Here is an 18,759-nt window from a genome sequence, read left to right on the forward strand (position 1 = left end):
TGCCCAACTGAACTATCAGCTTCAGTATGAGTGAACACATTGCTACTAGCTCTATATTTAGCACTGCTAATCTCATATATTGGCCACTTACATCTCTGTCATATATGGCCCCATGTTCCCCAGTACAGATGTAGGCAGTGCTGGCAGAGTGAACAGAGCCCCATCTCTGCTACAGTAAGCTGGAGACTTGGTCAAATCTTGTAATATCCATAGTGTCAGTGTCTTCACTTCGTTCTCTCAAGAAACCTCGCAGAGTTGGATATATCTACTCTGGACAAATATAAGTTTCTACAAACATAGATCCAGTTACCTAAAAAGTCACCCATCACAATTTTGCCCCATATCAGTATCTATCACATCTGCCTCAAGCCTTGAACTCTGTTTTGTCACCACAACTATTAACTAAAAGAATTACTTGCAGGCTAGTCTCATGGCTCACAATATATTTGAGAGAAACTTGAGAACAGTAATCATGCCTTGTGATATCATTAAAAAAAAAAAGATTTTTTTTCCTGGTTTTGTTCATGGAGAAGAACTTCCACTTCAACTACTGTTTCATTCCCAATATATAACACTTATAAATCTATAAAATAATTAATATTCCTTTCAATAGGAAGGAATCCAAAGTCCTTAAAATGTACAGTTCAGTTACACAAATAATAAATCAATGCCTATGACATAACAAATTAGATTTTCCTAAGATTCAAATATTGAATACAAACTTTTTTGCTCAAATGTTCCTAAACATTTAATGACAATCACAAATCCAATATGTCATATTCTCACAAATGCTTTAAACAACATTAGAAGTAGACAAAGCTGTTAGAAAACATTGTAGGTATTATAGAACTTGTTATTAAATTTAAACTAAAACTACTTTAAATGTTAAGAACATTAGTTTAAATTCTATATCTTCCTAGGGTTGCAGTAAGTAATGATATCAAATTTACTCCTCTTCCCTCTTAAAAAAAAAATCTTAGACTAATCAACTGAGTTTGCAAGTTTTATATTATTGACCTTTTGGGATTATTTGGTGGGGGATGGTTGGGGGGTTGTTTTACTGCTTTTTGGTTTGGTTTCACTCTGTTTTGGGGTTTTTATCTGACATGGGATCTCATTAAGTTATTTCAGGAATTAATCTAACTTTATTATATCGGTAAGACTAAGATCACAAGTTTCACACACGTTTTAATATCTCCCATTGAAATAATGTGCTGTACTCTTTAAGTTTCACTTGATCAGCATGAACCTTTGTCCTATCATTACACTATAGTGACCTGGCTTGTTAGTGTTATTAGAAAAGCTTACATTTCTAATTACTATATTTATGATTAGTAAGGCCATCCAAAGGTCCTGTTTCCTAGGAGATAAGAAATTGAGTCTATGCAATTACTTCTCCTCCTTGGGACATCTGGACAATTGAGAACCTTGCCCACACAATGTCAACCTCTCTCTCAACTCAGTTACTGTAGGTTATCATTGTACCGATTTAATCTTGGACGCTTTATGTCATTTTTGTGTGAGAATCTGGATACTGACCAGTTAGTCTTGCTCTTCGTAGTTTCTACTATTTTCCTCTGGGCTATTTGGGAACACATTTTTAACATCTCTATGCTATAAGAACAGATAGACACTTAATAGAAAAAAAAAATACTCATGCACATTAAATTAACCCCTATGATTTTTTGATGCTCAAATGGTTAAAACTTGGTTCTATAACCTGGTTCCTTTGTCCCTTCAGAGCCAGCTGACATCCTTGAAAGTATTTTTTTTTCCAACAATCACACAATATTCTTGAATTTCCCTGTGCCAAGACATGGAATCATTTTACCCCCCAAGAAGTTTGGGTGCCAATACTTGGGAAGCTAGGAGTGTATTTGAGAGTCAGCAGTGGCCAAAAGGGCTACTTCTGCTTCTTGGCCACTTCTGGAGGTGATAGAGCTGAAAAAGATATTCATTTTTGAGCTCAAAATGATTTTTTTAACTTAGCACATTATGTTGATATATTCTACTTTTCTTAGAGATGAGCTTCTTCCACCTTGACAATAAATACTCCTCCAAGGTATAGTAAGAAATCCCACAAACGCTTGTTGAGCCATATTAAATTGAAAGTATTCTTCATAGAGGTGTGACTTATCATCCCATTATCCCTGATGTAAGGCCTACAGCTAGTCTAAGCTCTCTTCCTCACAGGCCTCTCCACCCTCAACTCCTCACAGTTCACAAACAGAACAGGATTATTCCATCAAATAAATAACCTTCCACTAGGATGCAGTAGAAGCATCAGAATCAGTTCTAATCTTTGGAAAAGTTGTATAATTCACGTTCATCTTCTCTGCCCATAGGTGACCCTCCTTCTTGTATTCTGTGCCCTCCCCCTTCCCCCCGACAATGACTTACTACCTCAGAGACAAGTGAGATGGTTGCCCAGAATCCCATGAACAGAACTTTCCCTTCTCTTGCTCTCATCCAAATGTACCTGTGTTTTGTCCCACTCCTTTTTCTTCTGCTCTACTTTTTGATCACCTTCACCCATTTCTCCCACTCCCCCCACCCTACCTCTTAAGCCCACCAATCTATTCCCTGCTTCTTCAGTTGTCCCAGTCCTTTAGGTAAGTCCACAATTGATTTAACTGATTTTTTAGTACAAAGTAGTTATGGCTAATGAAGAATTAAGCTATTACTCTTCCTGGGAATTGCAAATACCCTGACAGGCAGAGAGGAGCAGGGAGCATTACTTGCCCTCAATCTCATCTTGAGTAAGCTACCAACTCAGCTTGTACTTAGAGCTTGCACTAGGAAGTTAACTCTTAAAAAGAAAGCCAAGGGAATGAACCAAAATAGCCAGATGGAAGGATGGTGAAGAGAAGGGTGGCAGGAAGTAAGATTGGAGTGGTGGACCATCATCATCCTTGACAACCTAAGGTAGTATGTTTATGCAATATACAGAAGTTTGAAAGTTATCCCCTTAAAACAGAGATCTATTGAAGGTTTTTTAGTAGAGGGTATAGTTAGATCTGTATTTCAGAAATATTACTTTGGAAGCTGTGTAGAGAATGAACTGGGAGTGGTTCTGGGAGTGGTTCTAGCCTAGGCTAGAAATGATATGACCAGAACTAGTGGTGGAGATGGAGAAGAGTGGAAGAATGAACAATATATCCAAGAGGAAGAATCAGCCCGACTTGTAGATGAACTGAATGTGGAGGAACAGAGGGAGAGACAAGTCTAGGTTGCCTCCCAGTTCTCTGATAAAGGTGTCTTCAGGGATGGTGACCCTACTCACACATCAGGGATACATGAGGAGTTACAGGTTCGAAGGGAAAAAGAAAGCACAGATTCAGAATTGGAGCTTTTGAATGATATAATCTATGGGTTTGTGGTACAGAACTGAAATCAGATCTAGAGATGTGACTGTGAGTCACTGACAGAACTGGATGCCGTGAGATGGCCTAGGAGACTAGAGCTGGCCTAGGGTGGAGATTAGGTGGCCTAAGGCAGAGAGTGAACCAAAGAAGCTTCAAAGCAGGCCAGGGTCACAACCAGAAATAGACTCCAGATAGTAAGGCAAAAAATTATTATGTGAACAATGGTAAGAATATTCTCTTCTGTAAAGGAACTATAACTCCATATACAATTTTTAAATTAACTAATTTAGTGATACTCTATCTCATCCTTACTAAGAGAGTTTGAAGCAGCTTAAAATAATTTGGTAAAGAAATAAAGTAGATAAAGAGATCAGAGCAAAGATAAAATAGGGATAAAATAGAATTTGAAACTATAAGCAAATCAAATATGCAAAAACATGGATGTCAGAATGCCATACACAAAAGTTAAATGTCCCAAGTTTACTCCTAGGTGTCATGGCAACCAAACTTAAAAGGGAAATATTATAGATTATAAGAATCACAATGAACATAAGATGTTTCAAATTGAATTTGTTTAGGAGAAAGGTAGATTTTCCTAGTATTTACATCTGGGAAAAAAAAAAAAGTCTCCTAGAAGTCCTCATAAAGAGCCATGGTATAATGTAGTTGAAAGCTCCTTCACCTATGGTCCTTCAAAAAATACAACAGGCAACTTTCATATGGCTTCTCCTTATAGCATCTTCACTGATTCACTCCAAAGTCCAGCTCAGTAAACACAGTTTATAAGAGACCAAAAAAAAAAAAATGTGGTCCAAGTACATATTTCTTTGATGGTCTGGTTTGATCTGGGAATAAATTTGGGGCTGCTGGAGGAATTGATCATCTTCCAATAATCCTCCAAGAGTTTTATTTCTAGCAATTGAGCTTTCAATAAGACCTGAACAACAGAGTCCAATGTCATGGTCTCTGTCAAGGAACTAGAATATAGATATCCCAGGAAAAGATTTGTATCCTTTAACAATACACCAATTGGAACATTCTCTCCATATGTCTTTCATAGAAGACATCCTTTTATGAAAACTAAAGAGCCTGAGCAGAACTGCACCTGAAAAGAGGGCTTTCCGCCCCCACCCCACCCCCTGCCAAGGGAGCACCAGCTGGGCAGACAATAGTTCTTCCACCGCAAGTGTTGACAGTCCTACTGCACAAAGTAAAGGCCTCAAAATTCAGGCAGGCCATATTTTACTGCAATCAACAACTCTAGTAACATTACATTCAGGGTAGATACTTGTTTTTGTGCTCCTGGGAACGAAATAGCAAGGGAGATTAAGGCTAATGGAAGTAGGAAGAAACTGTCTAGGAGGTAAACAGGTCAATTTAATCCTGAAAAGATGTTTGAAAAGGGAGAAAATTATTTTGTCACTGAAAACTATAAAACAGAAAACTCTAACATAATTCAGCCCAGAATCATACAGACTGCATTTTCCCTTAGCTTTGCAGGTGACACACATATAATTGCTCTTCTCTGAGAAGCAGCTTAGCACAGCAGATGCTACCCATGGTTGGCAGGGACCTACAGCCAGACTGGCACCAGTAGTAAAGCTCTGGAAAGACTTTTGGCCAGTGGTATAAGCTATACACCTTCAATACAGTTTTATCAATAAGGCTGGCATGTGATCTTCATCTTTCTGACTCCTCAGAACTGAATGAGAATAGAAGGGTGTTACTTACTGGCCTCTGAAAACCTCAGTGAGGCGTGGTGATAAGAAAGGTGAAGAAGGAATTGATGAACTGCAAGTTCATTCTTGGTAGGCTCTGACAGACAACAGGAGCCAGTTATAACAGCTGAAGCCCTAGACCAGAAAGAGTGGCTTTAATTAGCTAATGAGCTGCTGGCTGCTCTGGGGCAAGTTAGGAAGGGGGGACCTATCACATGGCATTTAGCATTCTTATTACAATCCTGTAATGAGGTCAAGGTGTCAGGTGTCTCCTTTCTTCAAACTACACTTGAAGGCGACTGAGCTATAAGCTCTGTTACCACTTAGTGATGGTCTGACTTTCCAGAATCTTCTCTGCCTGCTTTTAGCTGCTGTTTGAAAATTTCAGACAGGGAACTTTGAAGCCCCTCCGAAAGCTCCGTGCGCAGAGAGTACGGTCAAAGCAAACAAGCACAGTATAAACTTTTCTGCCATTTCCAAGTATAAGCAGATCCAAAAAGCCTCAGAAGCAGCCTCACTGCTTGCTTCTGAAGCATAGGCAGCACCTCAGTCTCCAAATGACACGAAAGGAAAACCTGATTACCTACCCTTACCAATTTGCTGAAAAGTTATCTATAGCCCTCCCTGGCACAAGGAACCTACACCCAAACCATGCCCAGGACTTGAAAGAAACTGATCTTCCTGAGAGAAAATATCCTTGTGCCTTTTCCTCTTCTTATATAAAACAGTGATCAGCCTCACCAATGAGCTGCTGAGGACCTGAAATCTACAATGCTCAAGTCAGAAGGAGCTTAGACAACTATATTCATCTCTAGTTGTACGCAACAGATATGGACTTTAGGTAACTTAAGTAATGAGGATATTCTGGGAGTTGTGTTGTGGCTCAGTTGGTTAAGAATCCAGCTAGTATCTATGAGGATGCAGATTCAATCCCCGGCTTTGCTCGGTGGGTTAAGGAGCTATAGTATAGGCTGCTGGCGTGGCTTGGATCTGGTGTTCTGTGGCTATGGGGTAGGCCGGCAGCTGCAGCTCCAATTTGACCCCTAGCCTGGGAACTTCTATATGCCCAAATAAATAAATAAATAAATAAATAAATTCTGAAAAGCTATGGGGTTGCTCACAAGATTGAAGGAAAATCTAGAGAACCAAATTTGGAAAGACAGGTAGAAGGTTTTGCTGCTGGTTGAACCCTGAACCCACAGCTGCAATGATGAATTCAACAACTTCTCTCTACTTGGTTCACTCTATTCAATATTCAAAGTCCTAGGAGAGAGAGAAACCAATCAACAAAGCTTAGGGCCTACCTGGCCACTTGTTATACCTGGCCTATAAGAGGAAGGTCGTAGGAACTGAGATAGGAAGGTCTCCATCAGCTGTCATAATGAACTGGAAAGTCCTGAGACTTGCCTACCTACAACGACTGCATACAAAGGAAGGAAGTAAATTCCCAAGAAGAAAACCAAAGTGCTCTTAGGAAGGGATAATGCATGCTGGATAGAAATATATATAAAATGTCCTTCTCAGGAATGTTTAAGCCAATTTTCTTCTTATACATTTATCTAGAAAGATAAAATAAATTTTAAAGGTCAAAGAGCAAGTTTGAGGTAGATATGAAACAGAAATTCAGACAACTCTACCTGAGGTGTGGCCTATGGACCACAGCACCTCATCTCCTGAGAAATGCAGACTCCCAGGCAGCACCCAGAACTACTGAGCCAGAATCTGCATTTTCAACAAGTTCTTGGGCAATTCACATGTGCACTAAAGTTTGAGAATCACTGATCTCTCTTTATAGATCTCAAACTTTGTTGTCACCCAATGATAGCTGAACCCAGGTACTCCACATCTGAACTTGATCTATGATGGTCTTTCCTCAATTCACAAGAAAAAAAAAATGGCATAATTGTTTCTTCATCATTTTCTAGCCACTGCAACCTACTTCCATGTACTAGTTAGTACACCCAGACAGAGGGCAACTATGTAGTCACTGGAAGTTTAACTCTAGGGTGTGCACTTAAGCCAGACAGTAAGGGAAGGAATTCTTAAACTCAAGACTTTACAAAAGCATTGCCCAACTATGAAATAAGGACCAAAAACCTATAGTGATATGAATTGTTCCATGGCACTTAGGTGCAAGAAACATCATATTTCTTTATTGCTCTAAATTAAGTTAAATCTTTTTCAATCCCACCTGGTGGGCAGAAATCTCATTGGAGTTATTCAACCTTCCCTTGCTTGAATCCCAGGAGGATTAAGTAGTTTTATAAAAATCATGAAAGGGCTCTTTGACCTCAGTTGGCCATGACCACTGACTTTGCCCTCAGCCCTTCTACTCAGGTTCACTGCTCTGGGAGGCGTCGTGCTTGTTATCTGAAGACCTTCTCTCTCTGTATCAGAAAGCTGTGGGGTTAAGCTCCCCATCTTCCCCACTGAGGTGTTGTGCTTTGTTTTGTATTGGTGGAAGTGTGCTTTTGATACTGAGATTTTATTACATACATATAGCATAGGCAGGATTTCCAGTAGCAACATGCTCCTTGTTTGCCTGTTGGGGTAAAATATATCAATATCTTATGGTGTTCCATAAATAACATGATGTACGTATAAAGCACCAACGTGTCCAGGGGCTCTGTCACACAGACAAGTTTGAGGGGCACTACTCTTGGCTACTTCTAATATATACATGGCCTTTGCTGCTATTGAGCTTTATCACTCATGCACTCCTACAGCTGTTACTCCCATACTTTTAATCCTGATTAAAAAAGTCTTATCACCTCTTCCTTACTATTGCATATCTTTCTCTACTGGAAAACATAATGAGGTGTGGTAAAGTGCTTATGCTTCAGATTACTTGGGGAACTTGGGAAATGAGGGTTTCTTCAATTAATGATGGTGTTATTAAGACTGTATAGGAGTTCCTGCTGTGGTTCAGTGGGTTAAGAACCCAAATGCAACAGCTTGGATCACTGAAGAGGCATGGGATCAATCCCCAGCCCAGCACAGTGGGTTAAAGGATCTGGCATTGCCACAGCTATGGTGTAGGTCACAGCTGTGGCTTGGATTCAATCCCTGGCCTAGGAACTTCCATATGCCATGGGTGGGGCCATTAACAAAAAAAAGTCAAAAGAAAGAAAAAGTAGAAAGGCTGCCATTCTGACTAAGGTCTAAATAATCTCCAGTAAATATTTTCCTGAGTACAGACTCAGATTGGGAGAGGGTGTACCTGAGGTATATACATAATTTCAGGGAAGAAGTAGCCTTGAAAGTATGCCAAGGATGCACTCATCATTTTCATAATTTTGCCAAGATCTTATACTAGGTACCAATGCCTATACTGCATCCCCAAAGGCCCTTCAATATCAAACATGGTCAGTTTCCTTCAGTCCTTCTAGATCAGAGATCAGGGCTGGTGGCTGCTCTGGTAACCACTTCAATCATCAGGTTCTGCATGATTCACTATACATCAGAGGCCCCTTCCACAACGTGTTCTACAGCAACCAGAATGTACAAAGAAAAAACTGCCCACTGGGACTCCTGCATAAGCCTGATTATAGCCTTTGACCAAAGCAACATATATTGATTTATATACAATTTCAAGAGGTATGTTGTAGGACCTTACCTTCAAGGAGCTTTTAGTTCATTGGTGGAAATAGAGCACATGCATAGAAAGAAAATAAGTAATACACAGTGGTCTTCAAAAGTACCAAATGAATAAAAGAGACAATTTCAGTGGAGTTCAAGAGAGAAAGGAAGTGTTAGAGGAGTTCTCATCATTAGCCAGAGTGATTTAGGAAGCCTTTATGGAGGACTGGGGATTTCAACTTTACTTTGAGCTACAATTCCTAAGGTCAGTGTTCTCTTATGGGTACATGAATTGAGCTACAGGAGTCAATGAAGTCTTTGGATATGCATCTTTCCTGGGATAAAAGATAGCTTTCATCAAATTTTCAAAAAGGTGGCTGAAAAAGTTACAAGCCATTACCTTGCAAGAAACTGCAGAAGCCGTGAGGAAGAAAAGCAGCATCCTAAATAAGGGAATAAGAAAACAAAAGAATGGTAAGGGGATGAACAAGCCATATTTAAGCAGAAAATGAGCAATGCCTGTCTCACCATAGCAGTGGCCCCATATTCATCTAAGGCAATGTCAAGAGTTGGAGCTGGAAAGCAGGTTAGAATTGGTTGGTAAAGGACCTTGACTATCAGTACTATGCTATGGGCAGTGCTCAGGTGAGTGACACAGTGACCTGGGGTTTGGATGATAAATCTGACCACTGGGGGCAGGATGAAGTGGAAGTTGGTTGAGCCTGAAGCCAGAGAGACACCCAGACCAGTGATAAGGATCAAGAAAAGGAGTTGAGCTGGTGGTTGTAGCTTTGGGATGGATGAGAGATTCTGGAGCATGTGAGAGAAGAATTGGTAAATTTTAGTAACCTTGAGATATGGGGAGGAGAGAAAGGAACCAGGATGACTCAAAGCCCCAAGCTTGGATGCCTGGAAAAATGCAGACTCATTAGCAGAAATAAGGAACAGTGGATAGAAAGATGGTTTCCAAGAGAATGGTAGAGACTTCAGTTTCCAACATATAGAAGTTGCTGGTGCTGTCCTGGTAACAGTTGAGAGCCCCTTTATCAATGATGCCAAGTATCCACATACCCAAAATACAATGGAAGCCATCTCCAAGCATATTTTTCCAGCCCAGTGCCCTATATCTTAGACAGCCGATTGTCTGATTACATGAGGGACCGTTAACTTGAAGCTGTATCATTTTTGTTTTTTATTAGCAATCTTTCCTAAAGCATTTTCTCAGAATGACGTTACCACAGTGTGATTAGGGGACATGCAAGGACATAAACATTCCAATAAGATAAAAGCAGCCCTGCTTTCCCGGTACTTTCACAGTACTTCAACTTCATTAGGCTCCTTGTTGTTTCATTAGAGTCAATGCCATTTAAATGTTTATGTTCATTTCAAGGCTATTTGTTTTGACAAAGGATTTTAAGAAAATGCAGTAGGAACTTTCTGGGTTTTATTTAACTTTATAACCATCTAATTTACTCCCCAATAAAGGGATAACTAAGCATTCCTGTTATGCCACTAAAAACCTCTTTGCAAAATTTTGAAATACAATGCAAGACTCTGCAAGTAGGAAATGCACGTGGAGGAAATGCTGACACAAGCCGTCTAGTGTTTGGTGCTGGGATTGAGGGACTCAACACTTCCTCTCTCCATTAGCACACACATACCCTATAGGACCCAAGGTCACCTCCTCTACTTGTATATTGTTACTTCTCTATGCAGGTGGTCTCTGACCCTGCCATGTATAGGATAGATGAAGCCAACCAGGAGCTACCCACAGCCTAGGAGTGTCAATAGACAGGAGAGAACAGTGACTAACAAGGGACAGGGCAATTTATGGGAAGAGAAGGAACATAAGGATTTTACAGAATCAGCCCTCATTTCTCCCCAAGTTGGCCCTCTAATTGGTTCAGACAGACCTCACTTTCTCCCTCATGAATCAAGCCACTGCTCACTTCACTTCATACAATGTTCCTCTCTGATAGGTAGGACTTCACCTAAATGCAGCTGAACTTTCAATATCCAACTTAAATCCTGCCTCCTCCCTGAACCTCTTTCTTTATTTCACACCCTGGATCACTGTTTTCTCTCAATTACCCAAGTAGCAAACACCTCTGAGCACCTACTAACTGTACGCATGAGTGACCATTGTACTTATTCCTTGTTTTCCTCTCTGATTGTTGGAGTATATTTATCACATCACTTTAACACAGAAGACTGTTTCATTTCTTTTGCATTTCTCAAAATTGATTCAATTAAAGCCTATACATTAAAATAGGCCTGGGGTGTTCTCCAGAAAAAAAATGAAAAACAAAAACACTCAGGCAAGTCCAGAACTACCCATCATTTCAGCTCAATTAGGGGAAAAAAATTAGAAATACATATACTTTAAATATATATATTTAAAGCAGAAGAAACAAAATGAGCCCAGTGGAAAGTGTTTCTAATACAATAAGTTGGGGAATATGTTTGTGAAGCACAAGAAGGGAGCAGAATTTCTACTTGGATCTCACCAAGAGCTACTAGTCTCGAGGGGGTTGCATGCCTCGGGCTGCCCTTGAACATGGGCATCAACTGGTTCACTTCATCTATGAGAACGGCCAATATGTGCTTCCAGAAATGGACCTTGGATTCACCAACTCGAAAATTGGTGTCTAGTGAACTTCACCAAGGTCACCCTCTAAACATAAAGTCTGAACTCCCTGGGGAAAAAGGGGCATAATACACAAAAGAAAAAAGTCATTATCCTTAGAATTAAAAGATATTCTGAAACAGGAGACCTGTGTGTTGGCACATCCTCACATTTAGTTTTTTTTCCTAATTATGAGGAGTGCACTACACTCTCCCCATTACTGATGAGGGTCTCTTTTTTTTTTTTACTTCATGGTTTCCCAGCAGTTCTTATTGCCCTTTAGGAAGTAATAAATACTCACCCACCTGAACTGCCAGCTTCTCACACAAACATCTGGCAAGTTTTGTGGGCCTCATAACTATTGAATTTCCATATCAAACACATTTTCTATTTAAATTGTTTATTTATAATACTTTTGGGAAAATCCAAACCAACAGAATATACTCTGAGGCAGAGATTTTAGCAGATGAATAAAATTTTTAACATTTATACCTTTCATAGTATGGCTTTTATAACTCAGGGAAACAACCAGGTAATTACAACTATTGTCTATGGACTCAGAATGAAGTGGGAAAAGAAAGCCTTTATTAAAGTAGCCACTGAAGGGACATTTCCTCAAATATAGGATTTTTCCAGAATGGAGCCTAAAAGACAAGAGTGAGCTCTTTAAATCAGAGGAATCTCTGTGAAATGGCTTCAGAGATGCTTATCTTTGGGGTCAAATAAGAAGCCATGAACATTTCAATGATTAGTTGCAGATGGAGGAAAAACTTAAGAATGCATATATACCTATGAGCTCTATAATTTCACAGTCCTGAGGTCAAATATTAATTTTGTCAGGAGTTATATGAAATGGATCCATTTAATGATAGCTGGATGGTCTGTGTGACTATTTGGAAGTTCCACAGCCTCTCTGAGCTTAATCTGAACAAAGAAGATAAAAATACCAACCTCACAGTACTGATTTGAGGAGTAGACAAGATCATACATAACCTCTGGTATAGTCTCTGGCTGTCTGATGTGTGGTAGAAGCTCAATGTTGGCCTTTCCTTCCTAGAGATGTATATCCCTCCTCCCGCCCTATGGTCCCCAACTGCTCAGAAACTAAGTGTTCTATTGATACATCCTAAAATAGCACTTATTAAAAGCATCCTTGAACATGATTCTTCACATCTGTTTCTCCATTTGTAAAATGGAAATGTTAGCTAAACTACCCCCCTCACAAAAGTGCTGTGGCATCTTTAAAAAATACATAGGACTGAAAAGAATGTTAATGAGAAAAGGGAAAGCTCTGGCTGACCTTCAGAAGACTGGATTCTAGACCTCAGACAAGCCTCACAAAATCATGGTCCTCGTGTTCCTTATGCTTAATATATAAATAATGATACCTGCACTACATGTCATAAGGTTAGAGTAAACCCTTTTTTTCCATCATCTATCTTGATCCTCACACCTGTGAACCAACAAAAGGTTTGGCTTGGCTGATGGTCCCCAGCTATGTTCTAAACCCATATTTCACATCATGCCTAGAATCCCAAAGTCTTGCCTTCCCTGATACCAGCACATTGACACTGAGAAATATCATATTTCAGAGGGTAAGTTTCTTTTGTTTTTTTGTTTTTTTTGTCTTTCTGCTATTTCTTGGGCCACTCCGGCGGCATATGGAGGTTCCCAGGCTAGGGGTTGAATCGGAGCTGTAGCCACCGGCCTACGCCAGAGCCACAGCAACGCGGGATCCGAGCCGCGTCTGCAACCTACACCACAGCTCATAGCAACACCGGATCGTTAACCCACTGAGCAAGGGCAGGGACCAAACCTGCAACCTCATGGTTCCTAGTCAGATTCGTTAACCACTGCACCACAATGGGAACTCCCAGAGGGTAAGTTTTTGAAGGCAGAGGCTACACCTTTCTTCTTAAAAGCTGTACTCCTAGCTCAGTGAGGATCTATATTACACAGAATCAAATGCCAATATGTGTTTATCAAATTGATTTTAATGCATCCAAACTATATATAAAATTTTTAATGTAGAAATATGAATGAATATTCATGTAATTAAATACACAGAAGCAGTTTAGTGTATTGGTTACAGCATGGACTTTAAAACCGGAGCAGCTAAATTAAAATCATAGTTGCGCTTCTTGTCATCTGTATGACTCTAGGAAAGAGACCATGTCCCTCCAAACATGGGTTTCTTTATCTGTTACATGGGAAAAAACTAGGCCTGCCTCGTAAGGTAGTATAGAAATTAAATGAGATACTGAATGCACGCAAGGAAAGAAGGCATTTTGTTCTTTTGGGTTCTATGCAAGTCAGAGGCAGAAGCAGAGAGCAGGGCATGGAAGGTAAGAATGAAGTGGACGTTTGGGCAACCAGAGAACTTCAAGAAAGTCCAAAGTAAGCCAGTGGAAGGTAGAGAGAGCTTAAAAGATAGGGGGGAGGGAACAAGGTTAAATGTCATACTGTACCTGTGTTCCACCTGCTCCCATGGTTTCTGGTTTAAAGAGATGAGCTGAAGAACCAGGTTAAGAAAAGGAAGGAAATATTCCATTGAGGCAGAATATTACTTCAAAACTTGCAGGTCCTTCCTCTTCCCTGTTGTTCTCCTCTCTCTTCCAGTTCCTCATACTCACCACTCTAGGCCTACTTATAGTTCCTCAGCTAACATGCTTGTTCTCATTTTTATTGTTTGCTTTTTCGGGCCACATCCATGTCATATGGAGGTTCCCAGGCTAGGGGTCGAATCAGAGCTATGGCTGCCAGTGTACACCACAGCGACAGCAACACCAGATCTGAGCCACATCTGCAACCTACATCACAGCTCACAGCAACACCAGATTCTTAATCCACTGAGCCAGGCCAGGGATCGAACCCACATCTTCATGGATACTAGTTGGATTCATTTCCACTGTGCTGCAACAGGAACTCCTTGCTTGTTCTCATTTTAACACACAGAGAATCTCACACACAGCCTCAAACATACTCAAAGAGACACAAACATGCACACATATACCTATATCCTTTATTCTTGACCCCTAATCTCCAAACAGTTCAAGGCACCCACATCTAAATAGTAGGAATTGATGATGTTAATGCTAATAAAATACAACCAATAGGGGTTTTGGTTAAATTTGACAGATTAAACATGTGCATTTTTCTCTACTTCTTCTCAAATCCCATAATGGCAATGCTTAAACTGTGGGTGCTTGCAAGTAGACGGGCAGTGGTAAATGACGTGGCAGACCAGAAAAGTGAAAACCTGAACTAAAAGGAAAGTGGCTTGTGCTGTAGACCCCAGAAAAACTGACTTGGAGTTCCTGGGAACCACTGAAGACGCCTCCTCCAGGGCAGTGGAGAGGCTTGTACAACAGAGAATGTGGTGAGTCCCTGCACTAAACTCTAGGGGTTATGTACATTATGCCTCAGCAAATCTGTTAAATGAGAAGAGGCAAAGCACAGACATTCACACACACCCTACAAAAAAGGGGGAGATTAAGCAGAAATTAGCATCCTAAATAGCAAGACACTACCCCACCCCCAATTCCTAAAACTCTGGCAGCGAAGCTAATGCCTCCAGGCAGAAAGTACAGAAGATTGCTATGTAGAAACCACCCAGCTCAAGAACAAAGAGCTGTAGATGGTGATATTAGGTTCCTCCAGTGAAACAGCTAAGTCTCCATATGATTAGCCATCACTTGGTACAATCCTTATTCCCTATGTACATCCTCCAATCTTTTTTTAGCACTTTCTTCTTAAATAAAATGGAAAGCCATTTGAGAGAAACCTTGAAAGGAGGAGATTGCAACAAAAGAAAAAGAACTCAAAAAAAAATTACAGAGAATAGAAGAAAAAGACTCAAAAAGCACTATCTCTAAGATACTGATACAAGCATTCCTGACATACCTAGAAAAAGTACAGGACAGTAGTGGAAAAGTGGAATTGAAAGAGAGCGAGTTATCCTTTATTTCCTTCATGTTTGCATGTGTGCATGCGCATGTGTGTGTGTTAAGATTGTGTGTTCTATATTGTCTTTATATATGATTATTTTTTACCCTATACTTAACCGATAATAAAGAAGATAACCAAAGCTAAAAAAAATCAAAACAAAGCATCCATGAATAAAGAACAGGAGTTCCTTCCTGTCATGGCTCAGTGGTAACAAACGCAACTAGTATCCATGGGGACATGGGTTCCGTCCCTGGCCTCTCTCAGTGGGTTTGGGATCCCAAGTTGACATGAGCTGTGGTGTAGGTCTCAGACACGATTCAGATCTGGCATTGTTGTGACTGTGGCGTAAGCCTGCAGCTATGGCTCCAATTCAACCCCTAGCCTCCTGGAAACTTCCATATATTGCAGTGTGGCCCTAAAAAGACAAATTAAATAAATAAATAATAATAAAGAACAAAATGCTGTATAATGTGAAGACAGAGTGTTAAAAATTCAATTGATTAGAAAATAAAGTTGCAAAAACATTTTACATAGAAACAAAAAGACAAAGAGATGGAACATAGGAGAGAAAAGAGAAAACACTCAATCCAGAAGATACAACATTAGACTTATATAAGTTCCAGAAATCAAGCACAGGAAGTTCAGAGGAAAGAAAGTTAACAAAGATATAATACAATGACTTTCCTGGAACTAAAATACCTAGATTTTAAGATTTTCCAGATTAAAAGTAACTAGTATCTCATGCAATAAACAACAACAACAACAAAACACAAACTATCCTCATGAAAATTTAGAATATAGGGGATTAAGGAAGATCCTAAATGCTTTGAGGAAGGAAAACAAAAAGCAAAACAAAACAAAAATCAGGTAGAAAGAATTGTATTTGATTTCTCAAAAACAGAGGAAATTAAAAGATAACAAAACAGTGGCTACAAAATTCTGAGGAATTCTATGCCAGCCAAACTATGAACCAAGTGGGGAGGTCAAATAAAAATATTTCCAGACATGGAAGATCTTGAAAAAAATAACACCCCAAAAATGTATCTTTCTTAGAAAGCTTGACAGATTAAACATGTGCATTTTTCTCTACTTCATACAACATGGGACCCAGGAGCAGAGACTCCAGCACAGGAAGGAGGCCAAGAGAGTCCCAGGAGAGCAATAGAGATAGCAACCTGTGCAGCAATCAGAGATAACAACCAGTCCACGTGGGGGAGCTGCATGGAAGGCCCAGGAGAGATGGTTCCCAGAGGACAAAGGAGCAATAGGAAAAGGAAAAAGGAACAATCACTTCATGTGTTTAAATGGAGAGTTTTACAGCTCCAGTGGAATATATAGGAATGAATTATTGATAGGCCCACAGAACACTAAGCAAATGAAAAAGCAAGTCAATTAACAATGCCAAGAAAAGAAGTTGCAAACAAAATGAAATTTTAGAACGCTGTATGACTCAGCTGTGAGTAATACCATACCGACAAAGTCATGATGATTTAAAATAGTGAGTTAGCTATATTGAGAAATGGAAAAAGATACATTAGGGAAGTGTATAAAAGGAGTGATTTAAGAAAGAAAAATCCTCATCTTTTTATTTTAGGCATTTAGTTGAATGGCGGAGGAAAAGGGCTAAGAGGAGAAAGTGCTTCCCTGTAAGAGGCAGAATAAGGACAAGAAGGCATGAGGCAAAGGACTACTCTTTTGTTTAAGCTAAATTAATAAAGAGACTTTTGGCTACTGTTAGCAGGAAATTAAACTAATGGTGGCTTATTACATAAGGGCATTTGTTGTTTATTTAAAAACATGTGCAGAAGTAGATGGTCCCAGGGTTGATTTGGAAGCTCAATGACATCACTAGGGGCTCAGCTCTTTCCAGCTATCTGTTCTGCCATCCTCAATGTGCTACTTTTCGTCTTTGTTTACTCTGGGTCACAAAATGGCTGCTGAAGCTCCAAACATCGTGTTTTCACAGACAGGACATGGAGAACTGAGCAGCCAATGACCAAGGGAGGAGTTGTTCTCATGTAACAGGATTAACTGGGTAATGAGAACAGAGACTCAAAGAAAGAACAGGCAGAGCATTGTTTCATGGAAGATTCTACAGGTAGGTAGTTCAGGGCTGCTGTGGAGGCTCTGCTCATTATTTCCTCAGAGAACAAGGTTCCTTCTTTCTTGCTGCTCCGCTAGGCACAGCCTCCAGTCCCAAGGCCCCCTCATGGTTCCAGATGTTACTCCCTGTCATCGTGTCAGCATTTCAGCCAGCAGGAGCAGGAAGAATGAATAAAGGGGCATCACAGGAGAGCTTTCTTTTAGGGAAATTTCATGAAAGCCGCCACAAAACTTCTGCTTTGACCTGTTGGCCAGAATTTAGTCACAAAGCCACAAGGAAGGCCAGAGATTATAATGTTTACTCCTGGTAGCCGCATGCAAAGAAAGAAAAAAAAATAGAGATTCTAAAAGGGAAGAACAAAAAAGCCAATACCTCACAGTTTCTATCACAATTAAAAAGGGAAAATCTTTCCTGGAAGAGTCCTGGCATAGTCCCTCTTGCATCTCATTGGCCAGAACTGGGTCACATGACCACATTCAGCTGAGAGAGGCTGGTAAAGGGAAGGTCTAGGTTTTCATCCTCTGTGGTGGGAAGCAAGCAAAGCAAAAAAGGGTTGAAGATGGCTGCGTACAGTCAACTAGCAGAGTTTCATGAATCTTGTAATACAATTTGACTTTAAAAGCTACAAACACAGGAGTTCCCATCATGGCCTCAATGGTAACAAATCTGACTAGTATCCATGAGGATGCAGGTTTAATCCCTGGCCTTGCTTAGTAGGTTAAGGATCTGGCATTGCCGTGAACTGTGGTGTGGGTTGCAGACAAGGCTTGGATCTGGCATTGCTGTGGCTGTGGTGTAGGCCAGCAGCTACAGCTCTGATTTAACCTGGGAACTTGCATGTGTGGAGGGTTCACCCCTAAAATATATATATATATATATATATATATTTAAAAAGCTACAAATGCATATTACTTTTATTTTTTATATTTTAATGTATATAAATAATAAATAATTTTAAGTTTCTATGAGAAAATTATAGGAAAAAATGTTAAGAATAGCTACCTCCCTCCACATTCTTAGTCAATAAACACAAAGAGGGAAAACATTATAAGGTTAAAATATACACACATAAAAAACAGCAAAGCCTACTCAAGTAATCTATTTCATGCTTCGCCAGACTGATTTTGTCATTCATTCAACAAACATTTATTGAAAATACCTGCTTTGTACAAAAAGACCATGTGCATGACTGAATCTCAGCCTTCAAAAGGTCACAGCTTAGGAGAAAGACAGAAACTTTTTTACAATACGGCACTATAAGCCCTATGATGGAGGAATGCATTGGCTGATGCCTCAGCACCCCAATCAGGGCTGTCTTGGCCCAGCTGACAGGAAAGACTCCCTGGAGGAGGTGATTTCTGAGATGGGTTGAACAATAGGCAGAAATTCGCCAACTGAAGATAGAGGCATGAAAAGTAA

The sequence above is a fragment of the Phacochoerus africanus genome, chromosome 5, assembly GCF_016906955.1.
Source record: "Phacochoerus africanus isolate WHEZ1 chromosome 5, ROS_Pafr_v1, whole genome shotgun sequence".
Taxonomy (NCBI): Eukaryota; Metazoa; Chordata; class Mammalia; order Artiodactyla; family Suidae; genus Phacochoerus; species Phacochoerus africanus.